General features: G+C 42.8%; 1 protein-coding gene across 5 annotated transcripts in view; it reads left to right on the top strand.

Annotated features, from left to right (window-relative positions):
• Window positions 1-16,307, top strand: part of EIF4G1 (eukaryotic translation initiation factor 4 gamma 1) — a 141,445-nt gene that overhangs the window by 18,386 nt on the left and 106,752 nt on the right. For all 5 annotated transcript variants that reach the window (XM_060767406.2, XM_060767405.2, XM_060767404.2 and 2 more), the window contains exon 2: window positions 3,045-3,088. The gene's annotated coding sequence lies outside the window, so the exon portion shown is untranslated. The remainder of the gene's footprint in view (window positions 1-3,044; window positions 3,089-16,307) is intronic.

Genomic DNA, 16,307 nt, shown 5'->3' with positions numbered 1-16,307 from the left:
GATTTTGGGGTAAAATTAGGTGCTTTGGCTTGTATTTGGGTCAGCTTATACTCGAGTATTTATTTATTTACATTTATTTACAGTATTTGTATACCGCTTTTCTCACTCCGAGGGTAGCTTGATATATATGGTAACTTGATTTCTATAGGGTTTCATATTCAGCTGCTTATCCACAATCTCAGGTTTTCGTCTTTTGGCATTAAAAATTACATATATTTGTGCAGATAGTGAAAAATGAACTGTTAACTGTGATTTCCAGTTAGAATGACCAATTCCTGTCATCATGGGTTGCATAAAGATGATTGTACATTATGAAGCAATATCAACTGGCTATTTAAAGAAATTGAGGAGGTGGACATTTTGAATCTTGATTGCAAATTTTCCTTGTTTTCCATTATTATTATTATTATTATTATTATTATTATTATTATTATTATTATACTATATTTATACTCCACCCTTCTCACCCCAATGGGGGACTCAGGGCGGCTTACAGTCCATGGCATACAATGCCGCTTTACACATATAATAAGAAACATGACATATCAATTTAAACTAACAACTTTAGGTATTTTTATCCTGTATTTCAGGTATGGGCAAACTTTGGCCCTCCAGGCATTTTGGACTTCAATTCCCATAATAGGAGGGCCGAAGTTTGCCCCATGCCTGTTGTAAGAGAAGATAGCTTGTAAGGAAAGTTGCTAACTTTTTGTTGTGAGACTTTTTGTTTACCTTTAATAAGCAATGAAATCTGATTTCTCAACTTCTAAGGCTTATTGTACATGGCTGAATGGGAATTTATGTAATGGAAGGAATCTGTGGCTAATAGAAACAGAATGCATAGGGACAAACTATTCTTCTCAGCAGTGGAATTACTACAAATCACTTCTGAGGGGTGTCAGTCAAGTGTTACCTTACCAATTTTGGTACATTTTACTTGGAGTAGTTCAGATCTGTGCGATCCCTCTGCTGTCCTTCTCAGTTTATGCTGGAGAGGCAGTTCCCCCGGGTAAATTGGTGTGGCTTCTCGTTACTCTTGTGTAGATAGTTTATATAGCATCGTGCATTTCCCCTTCATTGTATGTTTTCTCACTTGTCCCCTGACATGGTTGAACACACCACTGCCATTACCTTTAGTAGGTACGATGCTTAAAAGAGCCTCCTACTGAACTGGGTAACTATCAGATTTGTTGGACTTCAGCTCCCATCAATCTCTAGCCAGGACTGCTAATTGGGATTGAGTGGAATGGTAGTCACAATGTCTCTGTCGGTTACAAGGTTAGGGTATGTGTGTGTTGTTATAAAGTGACCCTATGAGCCAGGAGCCCCTGGCGGCACAGCGGCTTAAAGTGCTGAGCTGCTGAACTTGCTGACTGAAAGGTCAGCGGTTTAAATCCGACAAGCAGGGTGATCTCCCACTGTTAGCCCCAGCTTCTGCCAACCTAGCAGTTCGAAAACGTGCAAATGTGAGTAGATCAATAGGTACCGCTCTGGCGGGAAGGTAATGACTCTCCATTCAGTTATGCGGACCACATGACCTTGGAGGTGTCCACCGATAACGCCAGCTCTTCGGCTTCGAAACGGAGATGAGTACCACCCCCCAGATTTGGACATGACTAGACTTAATGGGAACAGAAAATCTTTACCTATGACCTAAGAAGAGCCAAGACCAAAATGATTTCCCCCAGGACAAAATATTGATCGTTGATATTCAGGGTTCCCCTGGTGGTACAGTGGGTTAAACCGCTGAGCTGCTGAACTTACTGATGGTAACATTGATGGGTCGAATTGGGGAAGCGGGATGAGGTCCCGCTGTTAGGCCCAGCTTCTGCCACATGATCTTGGAGGTATCTATGGACAACGCCAGCTTTTCAGCTTAGAAATGGAGATGAGTACCACCCTCCAGATTTGGACACGACTAGACTTAATGTCAACGGAAAACCTTTACCTATGACCCAGGAAGAGTCCAGTCCAAAATGATTTTCCCCCAAGACAAAATTGTGAAGCTTGATATTCAGGGTTCCCCTGGTGGCACAGTGGGTTAAACCGCTGAGTTGCTGAACTTGCTGACCGTAACATTGGTGGGTCGAATCCAGGGAGCGGGGCAAGCTCCCACTGTTAGCCCCAGCTTCTGACAACCTAGCAGTTTGAAAACATGCAAATGGTGAATAGATCAGTAGGTACAGCTGTGGGAAGGTAACTCCACTCCATGCAGTCATGCTGATCACATGACCTTGGAGTTGTCTATGGTCAACGCTGGCTCTTTGGCTTAGAAATGGAGATGAGCACCACCCCTCAGAGTCTGACGCAACTAGAGAAACCTTTACTTTTACTTTTATCCAGTAGCATTGCAGGATGTGGTCAGTTATATGTGGTCAGTGACTGGATAGGTATTTGACCCCGTCCCCAAGTATTGATTTGAATTCTGTGATCACTGGAGAAAAGGCAGGACATAAAGGCAAAACATAGAATCATAGGACTGGAAAGAGACCCCAAAGACCATCCATTCTAGCCCCATCCTGCCATAATCAAAGCACTCCTGATGGCTGGCCATTCAGGCTTTGTTACAAGTAACCCAAAAGAAGGAGATTCCATCACACTCCAAAGCAGGACGTTCTACTGTTAGGCAGCTCTTACTTTCAGGAAGTTTTTCCTAATGTTTATATGGAATCTCTTTTGTGTGAATCTGTTGTTCTGTGTTCTAGTACCTGGAGCAGCTGAAAACAAGCTTGCTGCCTCTCCTCAATATGACATTATTTCACAATATTTAAACATGGCTGTCATCTCCTCTCTTAATTTCTTCTCCAAGCTAAACATACCCAGCTCCTCCTTAAGACATAGATTCCAGGCCTTTAACTATTTTGCTTGGTCTTCTCTGGACACCAATTGATAATCAATCACTGTGAGGGCATTAGGCAACCTCCTGCTCGGCCCTTCTCTGGAACGAAAGAGTAATACTACTAGACGTGGCTATTGGAAAGTTGTTTCCAGATAAAAATGTTTGAAAGCGGCGTGCACTAATTCTGTTTTATTACTTTGTGCAGGAGCTGAAGCTGCGAGAGTGCGACTTCTCTCCCAAGGATATTTGGTGAGTTTCTGGCCAACCTGTTTTCCTTCATTGTTTTGAACCCAGGTCTTCCGAAATGCAGGGTTGTAACTCTGTTCATCTTATCACAGTGGAATCCCTTCCCCTGAAGCAATAATTGGTCACAGATGGTCCCTCAAGTATAGGAAATTGCCCATATCCTGGCATACACCCCGGAGAGTGGTGGAGGCTCCTTCTTTGGAAGCTTTTAAACAGAGGCTGGATGGCCATCTGTCAGGGGTGATTTGAATGCAATATTCCTGCTTCTTGGCAGGGGGTTGGACTGGATGGCCCATGAGGTCTCTTCCAACTCTATGATTCTATGAACGTGTACCTCTTAAGTTCAGCAGCATATGTATACGTTCCCAGTGTAGTAATTGTGAAAACCTGTACCAAGTGGCCCTGGAATTGTTCTGTTTAGAGCAGTTGTAGAGTAAACATGGGCCATGTTTCAAACCAATTTCTCTGATGGGTACTTTTGGCTTGTGAAAGAGAGCCCTTTGTGTCCTTGAGACTTGCCATTTCACCCAGAAAGCTCCTTTCCTAATCACCTTCCCTCAGAGGTGGTGCCTGTTGCTCTTTGTTCCTTGTTCACTTCCTGTCGTCGTACAGCCAAAGGAGCAAATATTACCTCCAGGAGCCACGCAAGGAAGAGGCTAATAATAGGGCGGAGGTGCAGAGTGCTTCCTTTTTTCTTCACTTCATTAGCTGGAGAAAATCCTGCCTGGCCAGGGTTTCTTGTATTTCTCCACGTGCCTTTTTGGAGATGACATTTGAGGACATCATGATACTGCTACAGGCAACTGCCATCAGAGTTCTCCCTTTGTGATTCCCGGGATTCACTACTACTTTCACCTGAGAGGTGGTTTAGGGGTTTGAGGCTAAAAGGAGTCGCCAGGAAGTCCCAGATTCAGATTTTACCATAACTGTGCGCTCACTATATATGAGTGTTTGTCAATAATAGTGCCTTCTAAATGTGTCAGACACTAGTTCCTGGAATTTCACTGCTAGGTGAGATAGGAATTGAAAGTCCAGTGCAACTGAAGTGTGCCAGGTTTGGGAAAGTTGGCTCTAGAAAAGAAACTATTTGCCTGCACCACTCACAGATCAAACTAAAGAAGTGGTTCTCAACCTGGGGTCCCCAGATGTTTTTGGCCTTCAACTCCCAGAAATCCTAACAGCTGGTAAACTGAGAGTTCTGTGAGTTGTAGGCAAAAAACATCTGGGGACCCCAGGTTGAGAACCACTGCACTAAAGTCTTGTATATAGGTAAAAAGGTAAAGGTTTTCCCCTGTTATTAGGTTCAGTTGTGCCGTACTCTGGGGGTTGGTGCTCATCTCCATTTTTAAGCTGAAGAGCTGGCGTTGTCCATAGACACCTCCAAGATCATGTGGCAGAAGCTGGGCCTATCAGCAGGAGCTCCCCCCACTCCCCGCTCCGACCCGTCAACGTTACGGTCCGCAAGTTCAGCTCAGCGGTTTAACCTGCTGCACCACCAAGGGGGCCCAGAATATCAACCATCAATATTTTGACCTGGGGGAAATCACTTTCTTCCTGTGTCATACGTAAAGGTTTGACATTGAGTCTAGTCATGTCCAAATCTGGGGGGTGGTGCTCATCTCTATTTCTATCCGTAGATACCTCCTAGGTCATGTGGTTAGCATGACCGCATGGAGCGCTGTTACCTTCCCATTGGAGCGGTACCTATTGATCTACTCACATAATAATAATAATAATAATAATAATAATAATAACTACTTTTTTATACCCCTCCAACCATCTCCCCTAGGGGACTCGGGGCGGTTTACAAGGGACACGCCCAAGATTACAATTAAAACACACATGTAAAGCACTTTAACCAATTAAAACATCAGATAAAACAAATAACCACACAGTTGAAAGCAATATAAAAACAATATGGAAAGAAACATAGCTGAGGTACAGATTTAATGAGTGCAATACATTTTTACAGGAGCGCAGAAAAGTGCAACAATATGGTAAACTGGGCAGGAAATACACATTTGCATGTTTCCGAATTGCTAGGTCAGCAAAAGCTGGAGCTAACAGCAGGAGCTCACCCCGCTCCCCGGATTTGAACCAACGACCTTCAGTCAGGAAATTCAGCAGTTCAGTGGTTTAACCCACTGCGCTCTCTAGTCTTGTATATGGTAGTTGCAAACTAGGTGTTTATTCACAGGATGCTGGCATGCTGGAACCTTATGACTGACTAGATGCCTATGGGATGCTTCCAAGGATCTCAACACCTAGTATTTAGAGCAGGAATTAGTAGTGTGCAACTTTCCAGGGGATGTTGGATAACCGCTCTTAGCACTCTCACTATTGACTGTACTACCTCGTGTTATGAGGAATTTCAGGGGAAAAATGATAAAATCCGTACTGTGTGCCCTTGGTATATATCGGAGTATAGTAACAGTACTTCCCATGGACCCCAAAATCTGATGATGCTAAAGTCCCATTATATACATTGGCATAGCAAAATGGTGCTTCTTATATAAAATGGCAAAGATGTAGAATGTCAAGATGTGGAATCCATGGACACAGAGGACTGACTTTCCCAAGTTTTTACAGGCCAAAGGTCACAGAATACTGCTGCCTTTCAGTGTTCTTTAGGACCTTAATGAGTTAGATGATAACAAAGCAAAGCTGGATACTGGGGTTAGTGGCTAGAGAGGAAGAAAGTGGCTGGTCATGGAGTTTGCATCCAATTACAGTCTTAAGAAGGAAAGTGGGAGGAGTGGCAGAGATTAAAATCAAGTTCTACCGGATTCTGAGTCGGTTTTATCTTACGTTTTGAATGGACAAATAAGCAAACAATAGGAGATGCTCTATTTCTGAATATGTAGAACCCATTGCTTAACTTTTGGGAGAGTATATTGGAAATATAGATGTATAAATGGACATAGGTCAGTGTAAAGGGCTTATGAGTCATTTCTCTTCCCTGCAATTCTTCAGAAAAGGCAGGTCGAGCATCTGCTGAGGCTGCAAGAATCTTACCCAGTTGAATCGGCAGAGAAGGAAGAAGAATAGCCTTCCTTTAAAAAAATAATGAAATTTGGAACCTAGTTAGTTGTGGATGTGTTTTCTCATTCCATTGAAGAAAAAATGTATGTGGCAACTGGCTGAAACTGTAGGGATTGGCCTGAAATGTTCAAGTGACAATGTCACAGAATGTCTATGTATGTGTGTATGTGTATGTATATATAGATAGATAGATGGATAGATAGAGGGAGAGAGACAGAGACATACATATACAGTATATATTAAGATCACTACTGACTGAAAGGTAATGAGTTCAAAGCCAGCCCGGGTCGGCGTGACCTTCTGACCAATTTGTGTAGCTTGCTGTTGACCTTTGCAGCCCAAAAGACAGTTGCATCTGTCAATTAGAAAATTTAGGTACCGCTTGCGCAGGGAGGCTAATTTAATTTATGAGGCCATAAAAATCTCTGGCAAGCATGCAAAGAATGAGGAAGTACTTTATCAGTGACACAAATGGACGGTGAGGCGACAGCTCCCCTGGTGGCCAGAATACCCTCATGAAAAGCTGGAATGTTAAATAGCCTCTAAGTGTCTTTCAGTATATGTTGTGTGTCTACGGCATTGAATGTTTGCCATGTATATGTACATTGTAATCCTCCTTGAGTCCCCTGCGGGGTGAGAAGGGCGGAATATAAATATTGTAAATAAATAATATATCCATCCTACCCTGTAGCTAAACATCTCAGATTGTCTTACAATAAAATAAATTTAAAACAATAAAATAATAATTAAAAAATTAAAATATATTAAATAGTTTATCAATTAAACACCAGATTATTTGGAATCAGTTCCTATAATTTAAAATAGTGTAACTATACTGGGTTTAGAAAAGGCAGAGGAACGAGAGATCAGATTGCCAATATCCGGATGCTGGATAATGGAGAAAGGCAGGGAGTTTCAGAAAAACATCTATTTCTGCTTCATTGACTATTCTAAAGCTTTGACTGTGTGGATCATAATAAATTGTGGCAAGTTCTTGGTGGGATGGGCATCCCAAGCCACCTTGTCTCTCTCCTGAGGAATCTGTACAAGGACCAAGTAGCAACAGTAAGAACTGACTACGGAACAACAGACTGGTTCAAGATTGGGAAAGGCGTACGGCAAGGCTGCATCCTCTCACCCAACCTTTTTAACTTGTATGCAGAACACATCATGCGATGTGTGGGGCTTGAGGAATGCAAAGCTGGGGTAAAAATTGCTGGAAGAAACATTAACAACCTCAGATATGCAGATGACACCACTCTGATGGCCGAAAGCGAGGATGAGCTGTGGAGCCCTCAAATCAAGGTGAAAGAAGAAAGCGCAAAAACTTGGTTGCAGCTAAACATAAAAAAAACCCAAGATTATGGCAACAAGAATGATTGACAACTGGGAAATAGAGGGAGAAAACGTGGAGGCCATGACAGACTTTGTATTTCTAGGTGCAAAGATGACTGCAGATGCAGACTGTGGCCAGGAAATCAGAAGACGCTTCCTTCTTGAGAGGAGAGCAATGTCCAATCTCGACAAAATAGTAAAGAGTAGAGACATCAGACTGGCAACAAAGATCCGCCTAGTCAAAGCCATGGTATTCCCTGTAGTAACCTACGGATGTGAGAGCTGGACCTTAGGGAAGGCTGAGCGAAGGAAGATCGATGCTTTTGAGCTGTGGTGTTGGAGGAAAGTTCTGAGAGTGCCTTGGACTGCGAGAAGATCCAACCAGTCCATCCTCCAGGAAATAAAGCCCGACTGCTCACTGGAGGGAAAGATACTAGAGACAAAGTTGAAGTACTTTGGCCACATCATGAGGAGACAGCAAAGCCTAGAGAAGACAATTATGCTGGGGAAAGTGGAAGGCAAAAGAAAGAGGGGCCGACCAAGGGCAAGATGGATGGATGGCATCCTTGAAGTGACTGGACTGACCTTGAAGGAGCTGGGGGTGGTGACGGCCGACAGGGAGCTCTGGCGTGGGCTGGTCCATGAGGTCACGAAGAGTCGGAGACGACTGAACGAATGAACAACAACCACATATACAGGCTGCATAAAATGAATTAACATCACATTTTGACTTGATACCAAAGTGACCCCAACTTTGTTGCCAGTCACGCTTTTGGGAAGTCTATTCCCCACCTACTATGCCACCGCACAGAAGTCCCTCTCCTGGCAGAGAACATTTAGTTCTCTGTAGATAAATCCACGCCAATGACCCCCGAGCCTAAATCTGAATAATGAACAATGCATTTCATTATAGTAAGGGAGTAAACTAAGTTTCAGTTTGTTAGAAAGTAATTATTGAATTCATTTTAGTTTTTCCACAAGTGTTCACGGGAGAAACATCCTTCTTGCTCCACCTCCATGATTTCATAATGTCCAGGAACCTTTTGTTTCAGTTTTGCTTCGACTCCTTTAATACCCTTTTTTGAAGTTCTGAAGGAATTACAGACTGATAAGCCCAACAAATTCTGTGGGAAGCTACTTTTTATTACTTGAGAAATGCTAGGTACCTTTTATCACCCTCTCATGCCTGAAGTTGTATTGTTTAGGAAGTGTTGAAGGTGATGCTTGCCTGCAGTAACCCACCTTTCTACCCATTCATTCAGTACATACTTGGATAGAGTATTTGTTTTTAATTATTTCCTAATACGGACATACACACACCACCATAAATGATGACAGTCTCAGGAAAGAATACAAGTAAAATTGATTTAAGCTGTTAAAAAATAATTGAAATACTATAGCAGTGGTTCTCAACCTTCCTAATGCCACGACCCCTTAATACGCTTCCTCATGTTATGGTGACCCCCAACCATAAAATTAGTTTTGTTGCTACTTCATAACTGTCATTTTGCTGCTGTTATGATTAGTAATGTAAATATCTGTTATGCAGGATGTATTTTCATACACTGGACCAAATTTGGCACAAATACCTCATACACCCAAATTTGAATACTGGTGGGAGTGGGGGAGGGTATTGATTTTGTTCTGTGGGAGTTGTAGTTGCTGGATTTATAGTTCACCTAAAATCAAAGCGCATTCTGTACTCCACCAACGATGGAATTGAACCAAACTTGGCACACTGGGTTTGGTGGGCACTGACCTTGAGTTCTGGGAGTTGTAGTTCACCTACATCCAGAGAGCACTGTGGACTCAAACAATGATGGATCTGGAACAAACTTGGCACGAATTCTCAATATGCCGAAATGCAAACACTGGAGTTAGGGGAAAATAGACCTTGCCATTCAGGAGTTGTAGTTGCTGGGATTTATAGTTCACTTACAATTAAAGAGCATTCTGAACCCAACCAACGATTAAATTGGGCCAAACACACAACCTCCATGACCAACAGAAAATACTGTGTTTTCTGGTGGTCTCTGGTGACCCCTCTGACACCCCCTTGCGACCGACCCTTCCAGGGGTCCCAACCCCCATGTTGAGAAACACTGTTCTATAGACATATAACATGTTAAGAAGGTCAAACAAAATGAAGTTCAACAGGGACAAAAGCAAGAGTATCCACTTAGGCAGAAAAAATGGAATGCAACGATACAGAATGGTGGACGATGCCTGGCTCGATAGCAGCATGTGTGAAAAAGATCTTGGAGTCCTCATGGACAACAAGTTAAACATAAGCCAGCAATGTCATGCAGTAGCTAAAAAAGCCAATGGGATTTTGGCCTGCATAAATAGGAGTCTAGTGACTAGAGCCAGGGAAGTCATGCTACCCCTGTATTCTGCCTTGGTCAGACCACATCTGGAATCAGTGTCCAATTCTGGGCACTGCAATTGAAGGGAAATGTTGACAAGCTGGAATGTGTCCAGAGGAGGGTGACTCAAATGATCAAGGATCTGGAGAACAAGCCCTATGAGGAGCGGCTTAAAGAGCTGGGCATGATTAGCCTGCAGAAGAGAAGACTGAGAAGAGACATGATGAGGGCCATGGATAAATATATGAGAGGAAGTCATAGGGAGGAGGGAGCAAGCTTGTTTTCTGTGTCCAGAGGAAGGCAACTAAAATGATCAAGGCTCTGGAGAACAAGCCCTATGAGGAGCATCTTAAACAGCTGGGCATGTTTAGTCTGCAGAAAAGAAGGCTGAGAAGAGACATGAGGGCCATGTATCACGATGTGATTGGAAGTCATCGGAAGGAGGGAGCAAGCTTGTTTTCTGCTGCCCTGGAGACTAGGACGCAGAATGTCTTCAAAGTATAGGAAAGGAGATTGCACTGAACATGAGGAGGAACTTCCTAACTGTGAGAGCTGTTCAGCAGTGGAACTCTCTGCCCGAGAGTGTGGTGGAGACTCTTTCCTTAAAGATTTTAAACTGAGGCTGGATGGCCATCTGTCGGTCCTTTAAATGCAATTTTCCTGCTTCTTTACAGAATGGGGTTGGACTGGATGACCCACAAGGTCTCTTCAGACTCTGATTCAATGAGTGTTGACATTTCATCCACGCAGTCAGTCAGAATGCTAAGACTTTTCAAAGCAACCGTGTTTTACTTGGCTCTTAAAATGACATCAGTGTTAATGTCAGTCAGGTTTCAATTGGAGATCCTTCCACAGCTGAGGAGCCACAGCTGAGAAGGCCCCTCTCCTTGTTCTCCTATCTTGTCTTGTGGAGCACATGGGAAGCCCTTCTAGCAAATTTTAGTCCTCCAGTAGCCATACACTTGTTAATAAAGGATTTGTGCTCTTGAGCATTACTATTGCAACAGAAAATTTTGTACCAGAGGCAGGAATATCAAAGGAAGACTAGGGATAGGTTCCTGTAGCATAAATGGAAGAGCAACTCAACATGTTTTAGCAGTCTTTTTACTCAAAATTTACCATGCACATGGAAAATAATACACTTAGATCAGATAAACTTTGCATAAATAAGCAACAATAGTCCACTTGAATTCTTCTTTCAGAATACATTCAGGGATTATTATTTTTTTCATTCATCAACCACCACTTAAGATTTTTAATTTGGTAGCCATACTTACAGATCTATGTTCCTTTAATATGCTACTGAAGCAGGCTTATTTGCTTTCCTTTTTTCTGACTGCTAGCACATGCTCAGTGAGGGATTTTGGAGACAGCTGCTATTTAGCTTGCCTGTTGTGGGTACATAGTCACCTAAAATTTCATTCTTTCCTTGTTTAAGTTTTTTTAAACATTTTTAAATTGCAGATCTACTACTGAAACATGACACTAAATGTCTCGCTTTCACCATCCTCTCAATATTGAAGAGGCTAAGAAAACATTGAGCTAGACAGAAGACGAGGGAAAGGCGGGGCAGAGAAGGCATAAAAAAACTTTGTGAATTCTTCACAAAGACTCAATCCAATGCAATTTGTCTCAATCTAATGCAATTGGAATTATGTAGTGTAGTTGCTTAACCAGAAATAGCAAGCTTGGGAATTACCAGAAAAGGTGTGAAGATTAAAGTTATGGAACTGGAAATGAGAGGGAAGTCCTTTTTAGTCATGTTGTTTTACTGCAAAGTTGTACAGTTGTGTTTTAGCCACAATTAGTGAAAGTGACTGAGGCACCTTCAGTGTCTGCTGTCTTTAGGCTCAGAAACAGGATCTTTTTACATGTAGCTCTTCTGTTTGAGAGGAACTTATTTATCTGCTGCCTTATTTTTACTTTCCTGCAGCATTTGGAGCTACAAGTCCAGTAATGCCCATTTCCCATATTAAAGTGGGGAAACATTTAATGGAGAAGGGTCCCATTTAAAAAGTTGTAGGAAACTGAAGATCAACATTGATTGTACTATAAATCAGGGCGTTAGGGATGGAATGAAATTATATAACTTTATTTTGCTTTTACATGCCATTAAGACAAGTAGTTTTTTACCTACAGTGCTTACAATCTTAAGTATCAATTTTGAAGGGAAATGAGGAAGGGAAGAGAAACATGAAAGATACAATGTGTTGTCGAAGGCTTTTGTGGCCTGAATCACTGGGTTGCTGTGAATTTTCTGGGCTGTATGGCCATGTTCCAGAAGCATTCTCTCCTGATGTTTCACTCACATCTATGGCAGTTATCCTCAGAGGTTGAAGGATCTGTTGGAAACTAGGCAAGTGAGGTTTATATAATGGAAATAATGTCCTGGATGGAAGAAAGAATTCTTGTCTGCTTGAGGCAAGTGTGAATGTTGCAAATTGGCCACCCTGATTAGCATTGAATGGCCTTGCAGCTTCAATGCCTGGCTGGTTGCTGCCTAGGGGGAATTCTTCGTTGGGAGGTGTTGTTGTTGTTCATTCGTTCAGTCGTCTCCGACTCTTCGTGACCTCATGGACCAGCCCACGCCAGAGCTCCCTGTCGGCCGTCACCACCCCCAGCTCCTTCAAGGTGTTAGCTAACCCTTTGTTGGGAGGTATTAGCAAGAATCAATCAGGACCATCTAACACCTCCCAACAAAGGATTCTCCCAGGCAGCAACCAGACAGGCATTGAAGCTGCAAGGCCATTAAATGCCAATCAAGGTGGCCATTTACAACGTTCAGACTTTCCTCCAACAGACAAGAGTTCTTTCTCCCACCCAGGACATTATTCCACAGATACATAAACCCCACTTGCTTAGTTTCCAACAGATCCCTCAACTTTTGAGGATGCCTGCCATAGATGTGGGTGAAATGTCAGAAGAGAGTGCTTCCGGAACATGGCCATACAGCCTTGAAAACTCACAGCAACCAAGAAAGATACAGATCCACTAAATTTGGTTGTTATTTCACCTGGAATGAGAACTACGGGGTGAGCAGAAGAATTCACCAGAAAGCCCGTTTAAGCTTCTGAGAGGGGACGGAAGGATGAAGGGTAGATGCCCCTGAGTTTTTGTGGAAGAAGCTGTGATGGGTCACTTAATCGGAAGCTCCCATAAACAGCCTGTAAAAGAAAGGCAGTTCCTGCTTTGTTTGATAATATGTGTGGGAGTTGGGCAGCTCACATTCTCCGCTAGCTGTTCTGTGAATGAGGAATTTGAAAGTATTGAGGGCACACCAGCAGGCTCATTCATAAATGAAAATCCTGCCGTTGTATCAAGTTACACAACTTCTTATTCCATGTGCTCAGACGACATCTTAGCTTTGAGTGTTTTCTCGAAATGACCCCTTGATTGAGCTGCCAGTCAGGATAATTGAGGAGGAACTCTTGACATACAAATCCCCACATTAACCTACATTGTGCTGGTTAAAGTACATGCAGGTGGAATAGGGTTGACTCTGGTGGCTGCCTGATTATAGCATGATCCAGGTGAAACGGGACACATGAGCTCATACAAGATCAGGCTCATTGCTTCTGTGTATCAAGATCTGCTGCCAGTGCATGTTCTGTATCCATGTTAATTCCAGCATCCCAGTTGGGGAACTCCTTTCCAGGTACAGTGAGGCTGGAAAGGTCCTTATTCAGTTCCTAGCAGGTAGTCAAGACTTGTTTTACATGACTTTTGATCCCTTAAATCAGTGTTTCTCAACTTTCTTAATGCCGCAACCCCTTAATATACTTCCTCGTGTTGTGGTGATCCCCAACTATCAAAGTATTTTGTTGCTACTTCGTAACAGTCTTGTTGCTACTGTTACGAATCATAATGTAAATATCTGATATGTAGGATGTATTTTCATTCACGGGACCAAATTTGGCACAAATACCCGATACACCCAATAATAATAATAATAATAATAATAATAATAATAATAATAATAATAGTCTTTGTTTATACCCCACTACCATCTCCCCAGTATAACATAGTCATGAAATAATAAATAATAAACTTTATTTATACCACACTACCATCTCCCCATGGGACTCTGTGCGGCTTACATGAGGCTGAGCCCACAATACAACAATACAAGCAATAACAAATACAATACAAAGCAATTAAAATAAATCTTACACACGAAAAGCATAAACAGAATACAGTGCACATTTAAAATCTATGGAATAACATTCCAATAAACACAATCACGATAACAATGGGTGGGCCACATGTACAAGATAAAACGATTAAAAAAACTAATGAGATAAAAAATAGTAGCAGGTTATTTGCAGGGAACTCATAAAAACAAACAGTTGTGAAGCTAAACTGGTAAGGTTGGGGGACGATGACTGATTTTATCATATGGGAGTTGTAGTTGCTGGGATTTATAGTTCTCCTACAATCAAAGAGGATTCTGAACTCCACCAGTGATGGAATTGAACCAAACTTGGCACAGAGAACTCTCATGACCCAACAGAATATATTGGAAGGGTTTGGTGGGCATTGACCTTGAGTTTTGGAGTTGTAGTTCACTTACATCCAGAGAGCACTGTGGATTCAGACAATGATGGATCTGGACCAAACTTGGCATGAATACTCAATATACCCAAATGTGAATACTGGTGGAGCTTGAGGAAAACAGACCTTGACATTTGGGAGTTGTCGTTGCTGGGATTTATAGTTCACCTACAATCAAAGAGCATTCTGAACCCCACCAATGATGGAATTGAACTAAACTTGGCACAGAGGACTCCTGTGACCCAACAGAAAATACTGAAAGGGTTTGGTGGGTGTTGGCCTTGAGTTTTGGAGTTGTAGTTCACTTACATCCAGAGAGCACTGTGGACTCAGACAATGATGGATCTGGACCAAACTTGGCACGAGTACTCAATATACCCAAATGTGAATACTGGTGGAGTTTGAGGAAAACAGACCTTGACATTTGGGAGTTGTCGTTGCTGGGATTTATAGTTCACCTACAATCAAAGAGCATTCTGAACTCCACCAATGATAGAATCTCACTAAATTTCCCACACAGAACCCCCATGTCTTGAAGGGACTCGCTGGTGCGAGCCTCCCTCCAATCTCACACACTCTCCCCCGCACGCAAATGCATATTACGCTGCCATGCACTGAGCACGCCTGCTCTTCCCTCCCCACTTGGAATCTCATATTAACAGTCCTTCCCTTGGCTGAGAGGCCAGCCAATCACAGCAGGAGGGGGGCTTTTTGATGGGAGGAATCACCTTCTATTTCAAAAAAGGAAGAGAAGGACAGGCAGAGAGATCTTCAGCCTTCTCTGCCAAAGGGGTTCCTAAGACCATCAGAAATAGAGGTTTTCTGATGGTCTTTGGCGACCCTTCTGAAATCCCCTCGTGACCTTCCCAGGGGCCATGACCCCCAGGTTGAGAAATGCTGCCTTAAACTGTGTTTAGAGTTTAGGAATGATTTAATCATATCTTAAATAATACTGGCTTTTTAAAAAACAAGTCTTAAAATATTTAATTATACTTTTGAAAACTACTTGCTCTTGTGTGTGTGTGTAATATACTCCCCCAAACAGCCTCTTCCCCATTCCCACCATTTCTTTACACACCCAGACAAGCGCTTGTTTCCCTCCCTTATCAGACTGTTTGGTGGGTAAGGTTTAAGCCCCAGTTTGCTGAAATCTTACCATGCCTTCAGTACGCTCCCCGCCCTGTCTACTGTAACCTCTCCCTGTTTTGGGTGGCTGAAATAGGGAGAGGGGTACATGATTCAAGTGGGGGAGAATGGCCTATTGAGAGGATTCCCCGTTTCAGTCGTGTTCCTTCAGCCTATCAAACAGCTGCTTAGTGGGCTACGTGGGTGAGTGATATTAATGGGGAAAGATGGCTCACATGGATGACTGTCCTTGCACATCACCCACTTATCATAGTCCCCCAGCCCACCAAGTGATTATTTCTCAGCCTCTGGAGTGTGCAAAGTTCATGAGGAAATTCAGCAGTGAAGGGGCAATTGATTATGGTTTGCTATGCTGAAGACCTACTTTAATGCAGCTCACCTGTTATGGGGTGGGGGTAAAATAAGAACTTAACAGTGGAGCTCACAGTATTCCTGACCATTGGATGTCTGATCAGGGCTGCTAGGACCTGCAGTCCAGCAACATTTGGCACCCTTGGCATAAATAGTATAATTTGTCCTTTAACAAGGTGTTAGATGAACTATTTTCATTGAAAGCCACGTAGAATGCTTTCTATGCACATCTGATAAGGTGTTTGACTCCAAAGGAGCTGGGGGTGGTGACGGCCGACAGGGAGCTCTGGCGTGGGCTGGTCCATGAGGTCACGAAGAGTCGGAAGCGACTGAACAAATAAACAACAACATTTTAAAAGGCATTCCTTCACTCTGAACATGAGGAAGAACTTCCTGACTGTGAGAGATGTTCAGCAGTGGAACTCTGCCCC

The sequence above is a fragment of the Anolis sagrei genome, chromosome 3, assembly GCF_037176765.1.
Source record: "Anolis sagrei isolate rAnoSag1 chromosome 3, rAnoSag1.mat, whole genome shotgun sequence".
Taxonomy (NCBI): Eukaryota; Metazoa; Chordata; class Lepidosauria; order Squamata; family Dactyloidae; genus Anolis; species Anolis sagrei.
Note: the sequence above shows the minus strand (reverse complement) of the source record. Positions and strands in the feature narration are given on the sequence as shown.